The sequence below is a fragment of the Bubalus kerabau genome, chromosome 20, assembly GCF_029407905.1.
Source record: "Bubalus kerabau isolate K-KA32 ecotype Philippines breed swamp buffalo chromosome 20, PCC_UOA_SB_1v2, whole genome shotgun sequence".
Lineage (NCBI taxonomy): Eukaryota > Metazoa > Chordata > Mammalia > Artiodactyla > Bovidae > Bubalus > Bubalus kerabau.
Genome location: NC_073643.1, coordinates 10,232,238 through 10,250,149, shown reverse-complemented (window position 1 = coordinate 10,250,149; position 17,912 = coordinate 10,232,238).

Sequence of the window (17,912 nt, the reverse complement as noted above, 5' to 3'; positions counted from 1 at the left end):
TGTTTATCAAAGTATAGTATACATAGAGAAAAATGAACCCATATGTACGAACTTATGAATTTGCACAGCCTGAACAACCTATGTAGCCAGCACTCAAATCAAGAAAAAGAATGTTACCAGTATCCAGAAGCCCCCTCATGTGGCCTCCTGTTACCACCTCCCCAGGGGCCACCACTCTCCTTTCAGTGCCTGGGAGCATTTGTGCCTGTCCTTGAACTCATTACACGCACAGGATAATACCGCACAAGCTCTCTGGGGCTGGTTCTTTTCCCCAGTGTTCCTGATGGTCATCCACATTGTGTGCAGCACTGCACTGTTCTCATCCTTTTCCACATGGGAAGAGACTCTGATTTCTGGCCATTCTACTGTTGACAGGATAACCTCTTCGACTTTTGTTTCCTGTTGCAGGAGATTTCTTTGACTTATCTCCTAGCTTTGGTCTTTAACCCCGGCTTTGCTTTGTCTTATTTAGTCAGTCCTTTGATCTCTTTTTTTTTTTTTTTTTTTTCATTTCAATTGAACATATTTTTAGTTTACAGGGATTCCTTTCTTGCTACTTGCTCTTTTTTATATGGAATAGCTTGTTCTTTGTTTATTAAAGAGGAGAAAATAGAGAGTATCCACTTGCCTCTCTTTTTAAAGACAGTTCAGAACTTTTGAGGTCTTTTTTTGTTTCTCAATTATTTCTGTCTCTTCCACATAGGATTGCTCTATTTTATTTGTGTTGTTGTTGTTTTTTGTTTTTTTGTTTTTTTTTTTAACTTAGTCTTTCCATTTGTGCTACTGGTTTTCCTTAAATATCTGGTTTCTGGTTGAGAATTCACGTTCACGAGTAAAGGGTAATGTTTCCTCTGCAGTGGGGTAGATTTGTTTCCCTAACAAGCTTTTCCATAAGTGGAACAGTGGAAGGCAGGCTTCATGAGGAAGCAAGGGCTGGCGACCTGCTGATTCTGCTGTGGGGACAGAGCTGGGGAGCTGTCTGCAGGCAGCATCTCACAACTGCCATGTACAGAGGGCCTGTACAGAGGTCAGAATGACCTCTTGGGTGGAGCTGCTTTGTTCTTGATGCCTTTATTTCTCTCTTTCTAATGCGGATTTCTGATGAGCTCATTTCTGATCAGCCCAGCTTTTCTCTGGATCCCCAAACCACAGGAAGATACCTTCCTAGAAAGATCACACACTTTCTTTCAAGATTAGCTCTTGGGTTTTGTGCCATGGCCACATGCTCTGTGTATGAGGGGAAGAGGATGAAAGAGGACACTTCCTGGAGACTTGGCTGTTAAAAATTCTTTTTTTTTTTTTGATTGCTAATCCTGGCAATCACCCCATAACCATCACTCATCATCCTCAACCTTGGAAGCTTCCTCTGCTGCCCCTTGAAGAAGGTTGCTCTCATGCTGGGTGCTTCACGTTGCAGTTCTTCCAGATCTGTTGTCTTTATCAAACCGATCACACCTGTCTCTTCTCATACAGGATTTCGTTTAACTTTCTCTGTGGCTGTTGGCTTTTGTCCTTAACCTTCCAACACTGCTGTATTTGAACTGTTGTTCTTTGAAGTCTCCCGTTGTCCTTCCAGGGGAGTTTTGGGAGAAAGGAAAGCTGGATATATAAGTTTGCCATCTGAAATCTGAAACCAGACGTGCATGTTTACAGGAGAATGGGTTGGAGGGAGGCAAGAATGGCTTCAAAAAGACATGTTTGTGATAATGCAGGTGTGATAAGACAGATCCTTAGGTTCAGATGGGGCCAGCAGCAATGGAGGAGTGGAAAGATTTATTAAGAAGTATGGAAGGGACTTTCCTGGGGATCCAGTGGTTAAGAGTCTGCCTGCCAATGCAGGGGATGGGTTCGATCCCTGGCCAGTAAAGAGTTCACATGCTGTGAGGCAGCTAAACCCGTGCATCACAGCTACTGAGCCTGCAATCTAGAGCCCATGCTCCTCAACAAAGGAAGCCACTATGATAAGAAGTCCAGGCGCCACACTCGAGAGCGGTTGTGCTCACTGCACTACAGAAAGCCAGTGCACAGCAACGAAGACCCAGCACGGCCAAATAATTAATTTTTTAAAAGAGTACGGAAGTGAGATATAATAGGTAACTGGTGAGAACCTACTGTACAGCACAGGGAACTCTACTCAATGCTCTGTGGTGACCTAAATGGAAAGGAAACCCCAAACAAGAGGGGATATATGTATATGTATAACTGATTCACTTTGCTGTATAGCAGAAACTGAGACAATATTGTAAAGCAATTATGTGCTGTGCTTAGTCGCTCAGTCATGTCCGACTCTTTGCAACCCCATGGACTGCAGCCCACAAGGCTCCTCTGTCCATGGGGATTCTCCAGCCAAGAACAACTGGAGTGGGTTTCCATGCCCTACTTTGGGGATCTTCCAAACCCAGGGATCGAACCCAGGTCTCCTGCATTGCAGGCAGATTCTTTACCACCTCAGCCACTAGGGAAGCCTGAAAGTAACTATACTCCAGGAGATTTTTTTAAAAAAGAAGAAGAAGAAATATGGAAGTGGAATCAACAGCACTTGGTGAAGGATTAGGCACGGGAATTAAGAATAAAGGTTCAAGGTGATCTCTGGAGGCTGGTAGAACCAGTGGACAGAGGTGCCCTTCACTGTATCAGCACTCAACAAGGAATACAGTACTTGTTCCTGCTGTTTTATTATTATTATTATCATTATTATTATTATCAAGAGATGACATTCTAATGCACTTAAACATTCATGATTGTAGCTTAACCATTCCATAAGCAGAAAAGCTCAAAATGCTCAGGCCAAACCCAGTAGAACAGTCCATGCATTTCCAGAGTCAACTGCGCCAGTAAGATACAACCAGGGCTCCCTGGAGACCGCCAGGCGGGCTCAGAAAACAGTCACTGATAACTTCCAGAAAACTCTGACCCTGAACTGTTCCTTGGGCTATTACACTGCTTAGACCATGTCTCCTGAACAAGTTTTATGGTCATTGACATGAATTTGGAGAAATGGAGCATCTTGGGTAGAAGTTTAATCTTTTTGTTTCCTCTGGTGTACTCCAATGTAATTAACTTCACGTCAATAAGTGCTATATTTTTATAACATACAAACCCTGAACTGTTATATTTTGATGCTATTTGCACCCCATAAGGAGGCAGTCTTCAGGGAGGGTGTGAATATCTGATATCAAGTGGGAAGGAGAGAAATAAGAGTATATTTCCGGAAGCAAGAAAAAGTGAAAACTGAACTCAGAGGAGGTAGTCTCCAAACCTCGAAGCCTTGGCCTCGTCACCACATGCTCCCCGACCCTCTTCCTTGCATGCCCACCAAGCCCTTCATGGCTGCGTGATCACAGCAGACCGAAGGATGATTTGAAACAGACTGATTCTTCCATTGGAAACATCCCACAAAAGAAATGTTGAACCTTTTGGGGATATTTCGTGGAGAAATACCAGAACCTGTTCTGTATCTTGGTTGCAATACTACAAAATCCTGTTGCAAAATAAGCCAAAGTCAAAAGACTGGACACATTTTGTTTTCTGTGTTTTAATCCAGATTTGGGGGCATTGCGAGTGATGAATGCACCTGTAAAATTCCAGCCACATCAGAGCATTCTTAGATTACATCTTCTTGGTAAGATTTCACAAGGAAAGAGAATTCTAAGCGACTCAGGGTCCCTCCAAGAAGTCATAAAGGCTTTGGGTGGTGGCGGTGGGGGTGGTCTGGGATAAAGTTAAGAAGGAGGCAGGACTGTTAACCAAAGGAGGAAGGGATGCACAAATTCAGGGATGAGGCCCTGGAAACTGACACCTACCTCTCTCTTGAGTACTTTTTAGCTTACAAAGCACCTTCACTTAAATAATTTTATCCTTGTTTTCTGGGACAGGCAAGGGAGGTTATATTAGTTCCATATTATTGGAAAATAACCCAGAGATTTTAAAAGGAACATGCCCAGTATTTCCAGCTATCAAGTCATGGAAGACCCCAAGACTCCTGAATCTTAGTTTCTGAGCTTGGTGAAAAAAATGAAAATGAAAGTGTTTATCTCTAAGTTGTGTCCAACTCTTTGGGACCCCATGGAATGTAGTCCACCAGGCTCCTCTGTCCATGGAATTCTCCAGCCACAATACTGGAGTTGCCAATTCCCTTCTCCAGGGGAATTTCCCAACCCAGGGATTGAACTCAGGTCTCCTGCAATGCAGGCAGATTCTTTATCATCTGAGTGGTACCTCTTAAAACACTGCAACACTTCCCCATAGTTATGGGCTTGCCACGAGCACCCAGGTGGTCTAAAAAACAGCCTTATTAAAAAATAAATAAATAAATAAAAAATAAATAAAAAGCAGCCTTATTGATGTTACTCTCTACTGAAGGGAAAACAAATGATCAGTTCAGTCCAATCAGTCTAATTTAAAGTTACCTTTGTGTAAACAGGGAAGCAGAAGACAGTAGTTTGAATTTCCAGTGAAGACATTGTGCTGAATATAAAACTGCACTCTGATCACATTGTATTGATTATCTCAAAGCAATGTCCAGAAACTAATGAAATGCAATTTGACATGAAATGCACGATCTTTGATTTGGGCTTCAACTTGTTTATACACACAATGCAGGGCCCAAAATGGCTGCTCAGGATTGCCCCATCACCCCCTGCCATGCAGCCCTAGTTATGGTGTTTATGAAGGATAGCCGGGTGGCGATAAGGCTGTACGAGTCTGTATGTGTGTGTCTGGGCATCTGGGCATGTCTGTGGGGGCATGGGGGTGCTCCAAAGTACAACAAGGAAATCTATTGTGAATCTAGAATGGCCCTTCTCCAAAATTAAAAACGGAGAAAAGAAAACAAAACAAGAATGTGGCTTTGCTCAAGTTCCCTAGAAGCAGAGTCTGACATGGGGGTTCAGAGGCACATGATCTACAGAGGGGGTGTCCTCAGGAAAAAGGGGGTGGGGGGCTCAGGATGGGACACAGGAAGTAGCTAAGCAGGAAAGTGCTTCAGCCCATCCCTCTAGGAGCTCTGGAGTGTGACTTGTGTCATAGAACTGGTCCCGCCATAATCCTAAGAATTGGCTTCTTTGCCACCATGGCAGTCCATTATCGGCTGCAGGAGGAGGGGCTGGGATATCTTACCCCTGCCAGGCTGCTCTTGCTTGGCTGAGGGTCACCTGTCCAGAGAAGGATCAACTATACGCCAGGGGCAGCAGACACTAAGAGCAGCTGGGAGATGCTAGCGCAGAAACAGTTCACAGCAACAATAGTGTCCACTGGATATCATACATGTTTTTATTTTGTGAAAGGCAAACTCACCCAGAGTGTGATTTGTGTCTTCTACAAGTTCTGATCAGCTCCTGTCATCTCAGAAACAGAAGCCAGTTTGGTTGCGAACTAACATCAAGGCTAAGGGAGGATTACAGATCCATCTGTGGCCTTGCATGTCATTAAAAAGTCCATGCTGAAACCTGGTGAAATCTGAGTAAGGCTTGGAGTTTGCCTAGTTGTATCATGCCAGTGTCAATTTCCTGGTTTTTATAGTGCATGATAGCTTTGTAAGATGGTACCTTTCGAAGAAGCTGGGTGATGGGTATGTAGGAACTCGGTACTATTTCTACAACTTCTTGTGAGTCTATAATTACTTCAAAACAAAAGGTTTTCTAAAAACACAAGATCCTGGGTCAGAAAACTAGCTTTGCACTCTGGTTCCAGCAGCAATGAGCAGGGTGACCCTCCTCATTACAGTCACTTTTGAGAGGAGCCACTGTGCTTTATTCCTCTACGTATTTTTTAGGGTCTGCCCCCTCCTTCACACACACAAAAAACCATGACAAAAGAAGAAGTCACTCAGTGATTCAATGAAGAAGTGACTGAATAGTTACCCTGAAGCATATTTCTTAAGCTCCCTACGCCTCAGCTTCAGCATCTGTCCTGGGGCAATGACAAGGGTCTAACGTTCACATATAAACAATGCTCCGTGTGACCTAACCTTGTTCCTTATTCTCCTGGCAGGATTCAGGGCAGGGTGCTGGGCTCAGAGTCACCTGGGGAGAAGCTTAGAAATGAAGGTTCTCTGGTCTAATTCAGGGAATATGGGATGAGGCCCCCAGAATCTATAGTTTAATTGGCCCACCCAAGTGTCTGGGTCATGAAGCAAAACTTGGGATCTATTTATGGCCAAGATCCCAGCATGTTATTAACCTGGGAAGTCAGAGGAAGGAAAAGAAGTGAGGAAATAGAAAGAGGGAAGAGGAGAGAATAAGGAAGACATGGGAGATGGACTCGTTCTGGACAGGGCTGGGGAAGCTGCCAGCATCCTCTCCAGCCTTCTCGGTACAGGTTGCAGCCCAGGGTCAGGCCAGTGGGTCCACAGAGGACTGGCAAAGCAATTTGCAGCCCAACTGCCCGTGAACCCACTGATTTCAAGGTGTCTGTGGACCCTTTCTGTCGACCCCTAGAATATCTTAAGAATTTACCAGATTTTACTCAGACTGTGATTCCAAAAGAATTTTTTTTAAAAAAGCAGGTAGTGTTGCTTCTATATATAAAAAGTCTGTCGTTATGGAAACTTGTCTCAAATAAAGCTCCTTTTAACACAATAAAAGTCCTCTCCTTCGCGTTTGCCAGCATTGTTTCATAAGAAGAGACGGAAGGCACGCATCAGAAAGACATTCGTGTAAAGCTGTGGAGAAGAATTAAATTTGGAGTACCTTAATACTGAGACTAGCACCCCACGTTCACACTTCTCCAGCTAGCCCAGCAGGTCTCGCCCTCATCCTGCTAGTCTCCAAATCAGACTTTCTCCTTTTCTTCCTCCAAAAAAGTGGGATTAGCCTTTGGAAATGGCATCTTCGTTTTTTAAAGAATTGTAGGCAGATGCTTTAAACTGGCTGTCTGGCTATCTTCAGGGGTGTGAGAGTGTGTGTGTGTGTGTGTGTGTGTGTGAGTGAGTGTATGTGTGCATGTGCATGTACAAGCTCACACTCATTGAGCCACAGGAATGAGGAGGTGGTGGTCCCCTCCCTCTATCTGAGGAGTGGTTCCTTTATGCCACACTATTATAAGATCCACTTCTTTTCACTCCCTGCCGTGACTGTTGGTACCTTCAGAGATGCCGCTGAATTGTTCTGGGCTTGGAATCAAAAGATCTGAGTAGACAAATCATTCAACTTTCTCATTTCTGGTTTTGGGGAAATGTTGCTTGCCTTGACCTCCTCACAAGGAGGCTGTGGGGACACCATGAAAGAACAAGAGTGATGGTGAATTATAAACCCAAAGCTGAATGCAAATGTCAGCTGTCTTTATTGCTCCATGTGGCTCAAAATACTCTTACCCTATAGGGTCCTGATCACCAGCACAATTTGGGGAACCCCAGCTGGGCGTCCCTAGGTATCATGGTACCTAGGATAACACTTACGGAAAACACCACCTGCAAAGCACTATGGACCTCATTTGCCACTTAAAACAACTCTGAGGCAGATATGGCTATCCCATCTTTCAGAGGGGACACTGAGACCCAGGGACCTATTCCCAGATTAAGTAACCAAAGGGCAGCTTGATGAGCAGTGAGTCCACAGGGAGTGACTCCCTGGCTTTGCTGGTCCCACCAGGCAGCAGGTCTGTGCTCAGCGGCACCCCTTTATGGGGTACTCTCCTGAGGCCTTGTCAGCCTCCCCATGTCTTCTGTTTGGGTTTATTTTTTGACCTTTATGGGCTATAATCAGCATATTCACTTCATCATCTCATTCCAACTGAAATCAAGAAGAAGTGCATCTTCAGACTCCACGATAACCCATTCTGTCGTCACCATTTTTCCTCATTCCAGTCTGGATGAGAATAATGTGATACAGAATGCCGTTTCCAATGCCGTCAAAATTCTTATCGGGCCTGCACATGTGTGTGTGCGTCTGCTATCAGACTGATGGCTGATTTGTCGAGTTCACTGATCCTCTCTCTCATTTATTCGATAATTGATGTAAAATTTCAAAGAAGTGCCCTTTTGTTCCAGAAACACAATATAAGAGGTCTGAAAAAGCCTACATCCACACGGTGTTAAACTTAAAAATCTGTAATCAGCACTAATTTGACAAGATGGCAGGCAACACTTTTTAATCTCCAAAGCTCTTTGCAAAAATTAATTACCAATTAATCCAAAAACTTAGAGCATTATGTATTTATCATCTCTGCACTCTGAACTTGAAAATGTTTATCTTTAAAAGGATGACTGCTAAAACTATCTTATATGCTTTCTAGTGCAGGGGAGGAGTTCCAAAGAACTCACTGAAAAGGACAGATCACGAGTGAGATGAGACTGCCAGAGTATTCTGAGAGCTATTAGTAATCCCTGGAAGGTATTACACAAATATTTAGTGGAAGTTTGCTGAAGGAATTTCTCCAAAGTAATAATGCTAATCCGTCTAGAGCAGTAAGATCAGATGTGAGAGGCTGAGCCGCTCTGCCCTTTAGCTTGAGTCCATGGAGCCTCTGAAAAGTGCTTTACAACACAGACACTTGAATGGTCATAGCAGAAAGTGGGAGGAGAGAGCAGGAGGACGGCAGGAAGAACAGGGAGAGGCAGGAAGCAAGAGAGCAGAGAAAGAAGTTGCCTGCTGCTGTTTTGAGGCTGAAGGGACAATGCTTGGCACTGCTAAAAGCACAGAGCCTTCTACAGAAGAATCATGAGCTGCAAAGACTCATTAGGACTTAACTTCCATTTTAAGACATGAAAAGTAAGCTCTTTCAGGACTAATTGTTTTCTGCCCATAAGTTGGCTAGTGCCTCATCCCAAACAAGCCTCTCTCTAGCCCCACCTGGTGGTCCTTCTGCCTTCAACCCATAGGCTAGACTAAAAGCAAAACTTGGTAAAAAAAAAAAATCATTTACCGTTCCTAGGTTTGGGGCACACAGTGAACACGGAAGATTTTTCTAGAGATTGATCAGAAAACATATCCGTGCAGAATTAGGCTTGCTTTCTTCTCTCTCTCTTTTCCTCCTTCCTCACCCTTTCCCTTCTGCCATAAGACATGGGTACGATTTATTCCAAGGCTGACAGCACAGCCAAAAGCCCAGGACAACACCCCTACTCCTCACGACGAGAAAGCGGTACCAGCTGAGCAGGCATGAGTTCATAGCACAGCTGGAACGGCCTGTCATGCTCGTGATGTGAAAAATCTTCCGAATTTCCACAATGGAGCAAAGCAGAGCGGCTCAACAGAGGTATCATTTAGACGTTGAAAGAGGAAGACAGGACATGCCAGCTATGACACCCAGGGTACCCAGGCAGCTTCTACGCAGGGATGTGTAGCTTGTATATTACTGGAATTTTTTTTTTTTTTTTTGGTAGACATACTGATAGATTAATATTTACAGGGTCTGTTCTGCAAACGGGAGGAAAGTTCACGGATGGTGAAGATGCCCATCCCTTCCAGAAACAACAGTACCCTGACCTCTGGAGGGTTTCAGATCTCTGAGAACAATGCAAGAGTCTTATTGCTGGCTCTGAAAAGCTTTGCAGCTCTGCCTTGAACTGCCACCCTGCCACCCAACCTCTGCTCCCTAGAAAGTCGACTCTTCTCTTGTACTGAAGCCCCGGCAACAACACAACTCTGGGAAGGGAGTTGGCACAGCAGTAAGCTGACAAATATCATTTTTAATTAAATAGTATATTTAAAAATGTGTTTCGCACGTTAAAAGCACAGATGGTGAGGCGTCCATGCCTTAGGAGAAGCTGTGCTTAGGCGAGAACAGGTGGGGAGGACGGCTCCTCCTCGCACCAGCTTTCTGGCATGCTTTCCTCTGAGCAGGGCCATCACCTGACCTGCCTCCTGCCCTTGGGCTGAGGATCTTGCTGGCAAACTCTAGCCCACCGAGACCAAGCCAGAGTTCCTTGTTGTCCTGCACTGGGGGGCATTTCCAACTAAGGACATTGTGCAAAAACATTTCACAACAGCCAGGATGCATTTTCTACCTTATTTTTTCGCTGTAGTTGTTATTATTGTTAAGGATCATTTTCACTGTTGTGAAGACTTTTTCTTTTGGTTTCATTGTTTTTACAAGGGGGAGACAAGTGAAAGAAGAGTGGAAGCAATGTAGTGGGCAGTGACCCAGACAGCCCTGCAGATGCCCAGGGTCTGGGGACCACAAGGGGCCATGTTTCCCTCCCCCATTCACACTGACCTAGCACCATGGTTTTCACAGTTGGGGTCCCTGGATCACCATATCAGCATCCTCTGGGAAAATAATGGAAATGCACTTCTCAGGCTCCACTCCAGATTCAGAAGAACTGCAGGAGCAGGGCCCAGCCCTCTGTGTTTTAACAAGCCCTCTCTGATGCTTTTTCAAGTTTGAGAACCAAACTTGACTGGATGCCTTGGGTATCCAGTGCAGATTTGTTCTCAAGCGGGTAGGGGCCCTGCTCTGGCCTATTCTATGTCCTACTGCAAAACTAACACGTTACTTGCTAGCCCAGCTTCCCACTTTCTTAGGAATTCCTGAAATTCTGGTTCACGGGCAGGTCTGGATTTCTGCTTGTGCAGATGGAAGGACAGAGCTGGAGTTGTGGTAAGGCTGCCAGGGCAATGCTAGCTTCTAACAACAGACTGGCTCCAAATAGGAAAAGGAGTACATCAAGGCTGTATATTGTCACCCTGCTGATTTAACTTATATGCAGAGTACATCATGAGAAATGTTGGCCTAGAAGATGGAATCAAGATTGCCGGAAGAAATATCAATAACCTCAGATATGCAGATGACACCACCCTTAGGGCAGAAAGTGAAGAGGAACTCAAAAGCCTCTTGATGAAAGTGAAAGAGGAGAGTGAAAAAGTTGGTCTAAAGCGCAACATTCAAAAAACGAAGATCATGGCATCCGGTCCCATCACTTCATAGGAAATAGATGGGGAAACAGTGGAAACAGTGTCAGACTTTATTTTTGGGAGCTCTAAAATCACTGCAGATGGTGACTGCAGCCATGAAATTAAAACACGCTTACTCCTTGGAAGGAAAGTTATGACCAACCTAGATAGCATATTCAAAAGCAAAGACATTACTTTGCCAACAAAGGTCCATCTAGTCAAGGCTATGGTTTTTCCAGTGGTCATGTATGGATGCGAAAGTTGGACTGTGAAGAAAGCTGAGAGCCAAAGAATTGATGCTTTTGAACTGTGGTGTTGGAGAAGACTCTTGTGAGTCCCTTGGACTGCAAGGAGATCCAACCAGTCCATCCTAAAGGAGACCAGTCCTGGGTGTTCATTGGAAGGAATGATTCTGAAGCTGAAACTCCAATACCTTGGCCACCCCATGCAAAGAGTTGACTTATTGGAAAAGACCCTCATGCTGGGAGGGATTGGGGGCAGGAGGAGAAGGGGATGACAGAGGATGAGATGACTGGATGGCATCACCGACTCGATGGACATGAGTTTGGGTGAACTCCAGGAGTTGGTGATGGACAGGGAGGCCTGGCGTGCTGCAATTCACGGGGTTGCAAAGAGTCAGACACGACTGAGCGACTGAAGTGAACTGAACTCTGTCCTCAAGGCCTTCTCTCCAGCTGCTCCAACAGCAGATTCTGTGCTCAGAGAGAACAATGAACCCTGCGTGGCCCCGGGCTCAGTGGGAGCTGACGGTGCAGTGGGGAAGGCAGCCTTGGAAACAGATCCTCGCACTGCAAACAGATCAGAGCTCTAGAACAACCTGAGCCAACTGCCTGGGGACACCATGGAGCCCAAGGGAACACAGGGACACAATAGTGCCTTAATCTCTCCAGCCCCAGCAGAGAACCCAACAGTCCAGGCAGGGAAAAGGCATAGAAACAAGGCATCTTGCTGCAGGATATGGTACCTGCCCCTTCCTCGTGAGGTGATGGCTAGGATGCCAGGTGGGGTCCTCCTGCCAGGGCCCTGAAAGCCATTAGGCAACGGAGGCAAGGAGGCTTCCCCAGCTGTCCCAGCAGTGCAAGCTGGCTCTCTCTGAATCTGAAGGCAGTGATGTGCACACATGCGCGTGTGTGTGTGTGTGTGTGTATGGTGGTGCACACATTTGCAAACCAAGGGAAAGCCTGTCTATTCCTTTCAAACCCTTAATTACTAAGATGCAACAACTGAAACTAAATATTTAGAGTTCTATGACTAAAGTCATCTCAGTCTGAAGTTTTCCTCCACCCCCTTTTGGGGTGTATTTCCAATTAAATGTTCAACACTAGCAGAGTGGTGATGACCAAGTCAGGATCCTTACCTTTTCTAACCTCAGCAGAGGGAACCTTCTGCCACCACTCTGACCCCTGCCAAGGGCAAGGGGAGCTTCTTCCTGTCCATCCACATTGATTCAGGCTGCCCCTCCCTCACCTATGAGAGTCTTCCACCCAGCACCCCCATCCATGGTCCTCCTGGGAGCTTGGGGGCCATGAGTCTGGAGGACTGGCCCCACCATTTGGGAGCAGGGTCTTCATGTCTCTGAGCTTTGTCACATCTGCAGCGAAACACAGAGTGCTGTATTCCTGCCACCCTCAGGGGGGATGGTGAGGAGAAGGAGGAGATGTCTGCAGTGGAGCCTGGCCCCTGGGTCTGGTGAATGATGGCATTAGGAAAGCAACTCACAGAGTTGGCTTTGGAGTCATTCCTTTGATCAATTTCAACAGGTTAAATGGGACCATGCATAGTGTTCTCTGGCAATGCCAAGTCTCTGGCCTCTGCCTGATGTACACTGAAGGGCAGGCAGCCTTATGAGCACAAGAAGCCTGGGTCAGAGCAGAACTGGAACTGGGGGATGATAAGCCAGAAAGCCAAAAAGACAATGAAACAAGTTGGAGAGAAAAACCCGTCTCTAATTGCGGCCTGGGAAAGGTAGTCGTTTCACTGACTTTATTTCACTCCCGGTGGATTAGAGTGCAGGGCTGCATGCCCTCTCACCCTGGCTGAGCAGAACCTGGTGGATGCAACTCCCCAGCTTCGTCCCGACCACCAAGGTCATTAGCGTGCCCAGTACCCCCCAAACAGCTAAGCGTGCAAGGCTTCCAGGGTCCAAAAGTGGGCTGGGCATAAAACACTGTCACAAACCTGCCCCCTGGCAAAGGCCAAACCAAACCAAGTCTTCACAGCTGCCAGAGTGGTCTCTCTACGCCTGGCCAGAGGCTACAACCTGGGCTTTTTTCTTATTCCTGGGACCTTGCTCCTGGGAGCCCAGGGGGTTCAAGCTGTGTCAGGAAGAAACCCAAAGCTCCCCTCACTCAGAGAAGTCCACTAAGAAATGTCACGGGGAAGGGGGAGAAAGCCATGTACGAGGGACCGCCTACACTGGACAGAGACCCAGTTCCATCAGGACCTCTGCCCTCACCATTTTACATATGAGGGAATGGAGGCTCGGAAAGGTCAGGCTTTACCAAAGGCTGCACACTGGCCGGGGACAGAGGCAGAACCCTGAGCCCTAAGCTTCTGTCCATCACCCTAATCGTTTTCCTGGAGCCATTCCTTTGATCAATTTCAACAGGTTAAATGGGACCATGTATAGTGTTTCTCTGGCAATGCCAAGTCTCTGGCCTCTGCCTGACGTACACTGAAGAGTGGGCAGCCTCATGAGCACAAGAAGCCTGGGTCAGGGCAGAACTGGAACTGGGGGATGATAAGCCAGAAAGCCATCAGAGCCATCAGAGAGCCTTCAGAGCCATCTAGGCAAGGGGAAAAAAAAAAAAGAAGAAGAGAGATGTTATTGGCATTTGCAATTCCATCTCAAAGGACAGTGCTGAAGCAAGGTCTGGGGGAAGCTGAGGTTATTTGGCCCCACCTTTCCCTTTCCAGATGAGGCCAATGGAGCCCATTCCTGCTTTCCTATCCCACTCAGCGTATAGTCAGAAAGAAGGTCATGATCCTTAGCCACGCTCCTCTTAGAGAAGGGCAGCTGAGGAATACCAGCCCATGCCTGGGCAGATGGGGATGTGCTGGGAAGACCAGAGTCCTAGGAAGAGCCAGTGTGCCCTGGACCTAAAGCAGTGTGGCCTCATGTAATGTATCCCCATTCCTCCCAATCCTGGGCCTGCCAAGATGGTTTTTCAGAATTTTTCATCAGTTTTCCTCACTCATAACTACCCTTCCTCAACACAACTATGCCTCAGCCCAACTATGCTTCAGCCCATGACCCACCCCCCTTTTCCAATTCTTTTCAATGAGTAAGAATCCCCCACTCTTTTTAATTCATCCACATCTCTACCTTTCTCTCTTTCTGATTCTCCCCTCTTTACTCTTCTTCCCCTCACTTTTCTCCTCTCCTGTTCCTTTTTCTTCTCTGTGTCTCTTTGTCTCTCTATCTCTAGTTCTCTTTTTAATTCCCTCTCTTTAATCTCTCTCTCCCCAGCCCTCAATGGCTTTCTTCTCATCTCCTCCCACTTATCTCTCTTTGCCCTACTCTCTCTCTGTCTTTTTTGACCACTCTCTCCTGACTTCCTCTCTTACTCCCTCCCTCAGTCCATCCATAAGACCAGCACTAAAAAGACAAGTCACAACCGCCCACAGGGTCTCAGATAACCTGGAGCACTTTATCCTTGCACACAAACCCTCAGCATCCAACTGGCCTTGGTACCTTACAGCTGCCTGATTAAAGCACCACGGGAGGTTTGGTCTGGAGATCATTTTACAGTGTTTGCAGAGGGGGTAGTTGCATTCTGTCCCCATGCCAAAATAAAGCAGAGATTTTTGGAAAGGGAAGTCAAAAATAAAAATCCCAGCCAGCCCCTCTTAGTATTGGTCTGCGTGCCAGCGACTTGACGCATGTTCCCTGGAAGGAGGGTAACTGCAAGGCCACCCGCAGCACCGGCCCGGCCTCCTCCTGGCCCGCCTGCTCCCCAGTGAGACGGGGGCCGCTGTGAGCAGGAGACAGCAAAACAATGGGAAAACTGGGCTCGGAGCCTTCGACCCAGACGTACAGGCTAAAAACGACATCTGCCCACGTGAGTAGTGTTTTTCAACATAAAGAGAACAGGAGGGAGCCATGGGCTTTGTAAAGGTGGCTTTAAAAGGAGGGGAGTGAGCCAGGGACACATTTTATCTATTTCTGCAGCCCTCAGCCTTCAGAGCCATCCAGGCAAGGGAAAAAAGAAAAAAGAAGAGAGATGTTATTGGCATTTGCAATTCCATCTCAAAGGACAGTGCTGAAGCAAGGTCTGGGGGAAGCTGAGGTTATTTGGCCCCACCTTTCCCTTTCCAGATGAGGCCAATGGAGCCCAGCCCCGACAGGTTCCCTGCCAAGGTTTCCCTATACTGAAACAAAAGAACGCTTCTTCAGACCCTCACTCTGCTGTCCACCACCTCCCGCATCTGCTCTGCAGGCAGATGAGCATCAAATGGGGCTTGGAACTCGGCAGCTGTGGCCCTGATCCCTAAGGGCAGCACATACGCGCACACGTTGAAGAATCAGGGTTCTCTTTCATAAACTCAGCAAGAGGATTGGGGGGTCTGCCTTCAGTGCCACTGCATCGTTTATTCTCTGACTATGTTTTCCAATTCACTGTCCTCAGATGGCTAGCCATATGGGGGTTTTATTTTCCAGTCTTTTATTAACATCCATCTCCAACATTTCCTGTTATCTCAGACGGGTTTTTCTTGAGGCAGAGCTTGTGACAAGGATTCTGGTGCACGTGACATATTAAGGGGGTGCCGTCAGAAACCAGGGAGGGAGGGAAGCGGGATAAAGCAGAGGAAGGAGCCAAGCAAGGACGGAGGTCTCGGGTAAAATCCAGCTGTGATTTGAGCATAGAGGCTCTGGAGAGAAACTTCAATGCAAAGTTGTGCCCTCTTTAGGTCCAACTTTTGCTGTGCTCCGACATGCATCCATCACGGGCTGCAGGCTTCCCATGTGCATGACCAGGGCCAGGCAGCACCCGGCAAAGGAAGACAATTCTCTGCAGAAGAGGTACATCATTGAGCTTTCAGCAGCCTAGAGGGTGGGCATCCGAGCGTGATGAATGGGATCTGGACAAGGCACCAACAGCATTTGTCACATTTGGCAAGACCACAGTTAGAAACGTCATACAGTTCTTGATGGATCCCACCTTCATCGTGCGCTCTCTTGGGTTCATCGTACCTAATCTGAGGAGCATTAAAAGTGCACGGTGCCGTTCCTTCATCTCTGCTGCAACAATGCCAGACCCACTAGGTCTCACCTTCATCTCCAGGGGATCCTGTCCCGTGCAGATCCCACTGCCTCTCACCTGGACCAGCTCATCAGTCTCCCTGCCAGTCTGCCTGCTTCTGGTTTCATCATCTCTAACCCATCCTCCTGCCCACTACCAAAGAAAACCGGGTCATTAGTACCTTATGCTCCTGCCTTAAAACTCTTCAAAGGCACCCTGTTATCCTCAAGATAAGACCCAAACTCCTTAACTCGACAAAGAAGACTCCTTGTGACCTGGCCCAGATGACCACTCCAGCCACATCACATGCCCTGCCATCCCCACCCCATTTTCTAATCATACTTTATTTACTTATGTATGTATTCTCCAGTCCACATTATATCTTACTGTTCCACACCTCCTTGTCTTTACACAGTATTCTGGAATGCTCTCACACCCTTATCTACTTGACTATTGTTTATCCATTCTTCCAGAATGAATTTAAGCACAGCCCCCTGCCTGAAGTTTTTTCTGACCTCACAAGCCACCATTTCACTTGAACACACCTCTGTATTACAATTCCCATGTTGTAAGACATTATTATTTCGTTAATCGGTATCCCCCATCAGACCATGAGTTTTCTGAATGCTTGAACCATGTCTTACTTATACACACGTCCCTTTCTAGTTCAGTGTCTAGCTTATAGAAGGCATCCACACACCTTCTTGAAGTAATTGATAAATGCCTGGGCAGCTCTATCCAAGGACCTGAATATTTCATCCCTGTATATTATTACCAATCCTGAGAAGTTAGAGAATAAGTCTTCTGGGTAGTTAGCCTCTCTTTCAAAGACTCTCACGTCTGAGCAGTTTTCTAATTTCATGCTAATGGTACTATTCATAATCATTCCTGTCTCTGAGTCACTGCTTACATGTCCCAAGTCCTTGAAATATTGCTTTTTTCTTCTATGCAAATCCTATGCATTACTGGGTCACAGTCTAACAGTTCTGCTACCATGAGGGTAACCCCACTAAATATTAAATATGTGAGTTTATTTTTCTCCTCTAGACAGTGAAGATTCAAGTTGTGCTACTATCTTGGTAGAGAAAACAAATATATTTTTAATTTCTGGGGTAATGTCCTTTCAAACAGTAGGTGCAGGGACTTCCTTGGCAGTCCAGTGGTTAAGCCTCCACACTTCCAATGCAGGAGGCACAGGTTTGATCCCTGGTCAGAGAACTAAGATCCCCCATGCTATGCGATGTGGCTGCCAAAAGAAAGAAGGAATAAAAATAGTAGGTGCAAAGTGAGCAGCCTCAGTCTTTCTGCATAACAGTTATTTTCTCTCAGGAAATAACTGAGTACGTGGAAGATCACACTTGCAGACTTTCACAGGTGGCTGGGCCATGTGACCAGCTCAACCAATGAAAGAGAAGCAGAGGGGAAGTGCATCACCTCAGAGCGGAAGTGGGGGAATCTGGGTACTATTCCAGGGTTTCTCCTCTCCTTCTGCAGGGACCCTGGGGGCCACTTCATAACGAGAGCAGCCTGATTCACTGAGTCACTCTCTGGATGAGAATCTGAGAGAATCCCCAGACACAGCAATAGCAGTAAGCTTCTCTTGCATCAAGTCCCTGAGACAACGGGATTGTTTGTTTCTGCAGCATAGCCTATCCTGTCCTGATTACTATGGGAGGAATGGAAAACAAACTTGGGAACCAGGTGGGCAAGCCTAGCTTTGAGCCATCGAGTGCCTGATCCCAACAGGGTCTTGAGCAAGCACTCCCAGATTGGCTGCATTCTTACAAATAAATCTGCTTATAAAATAGAGAAGCAT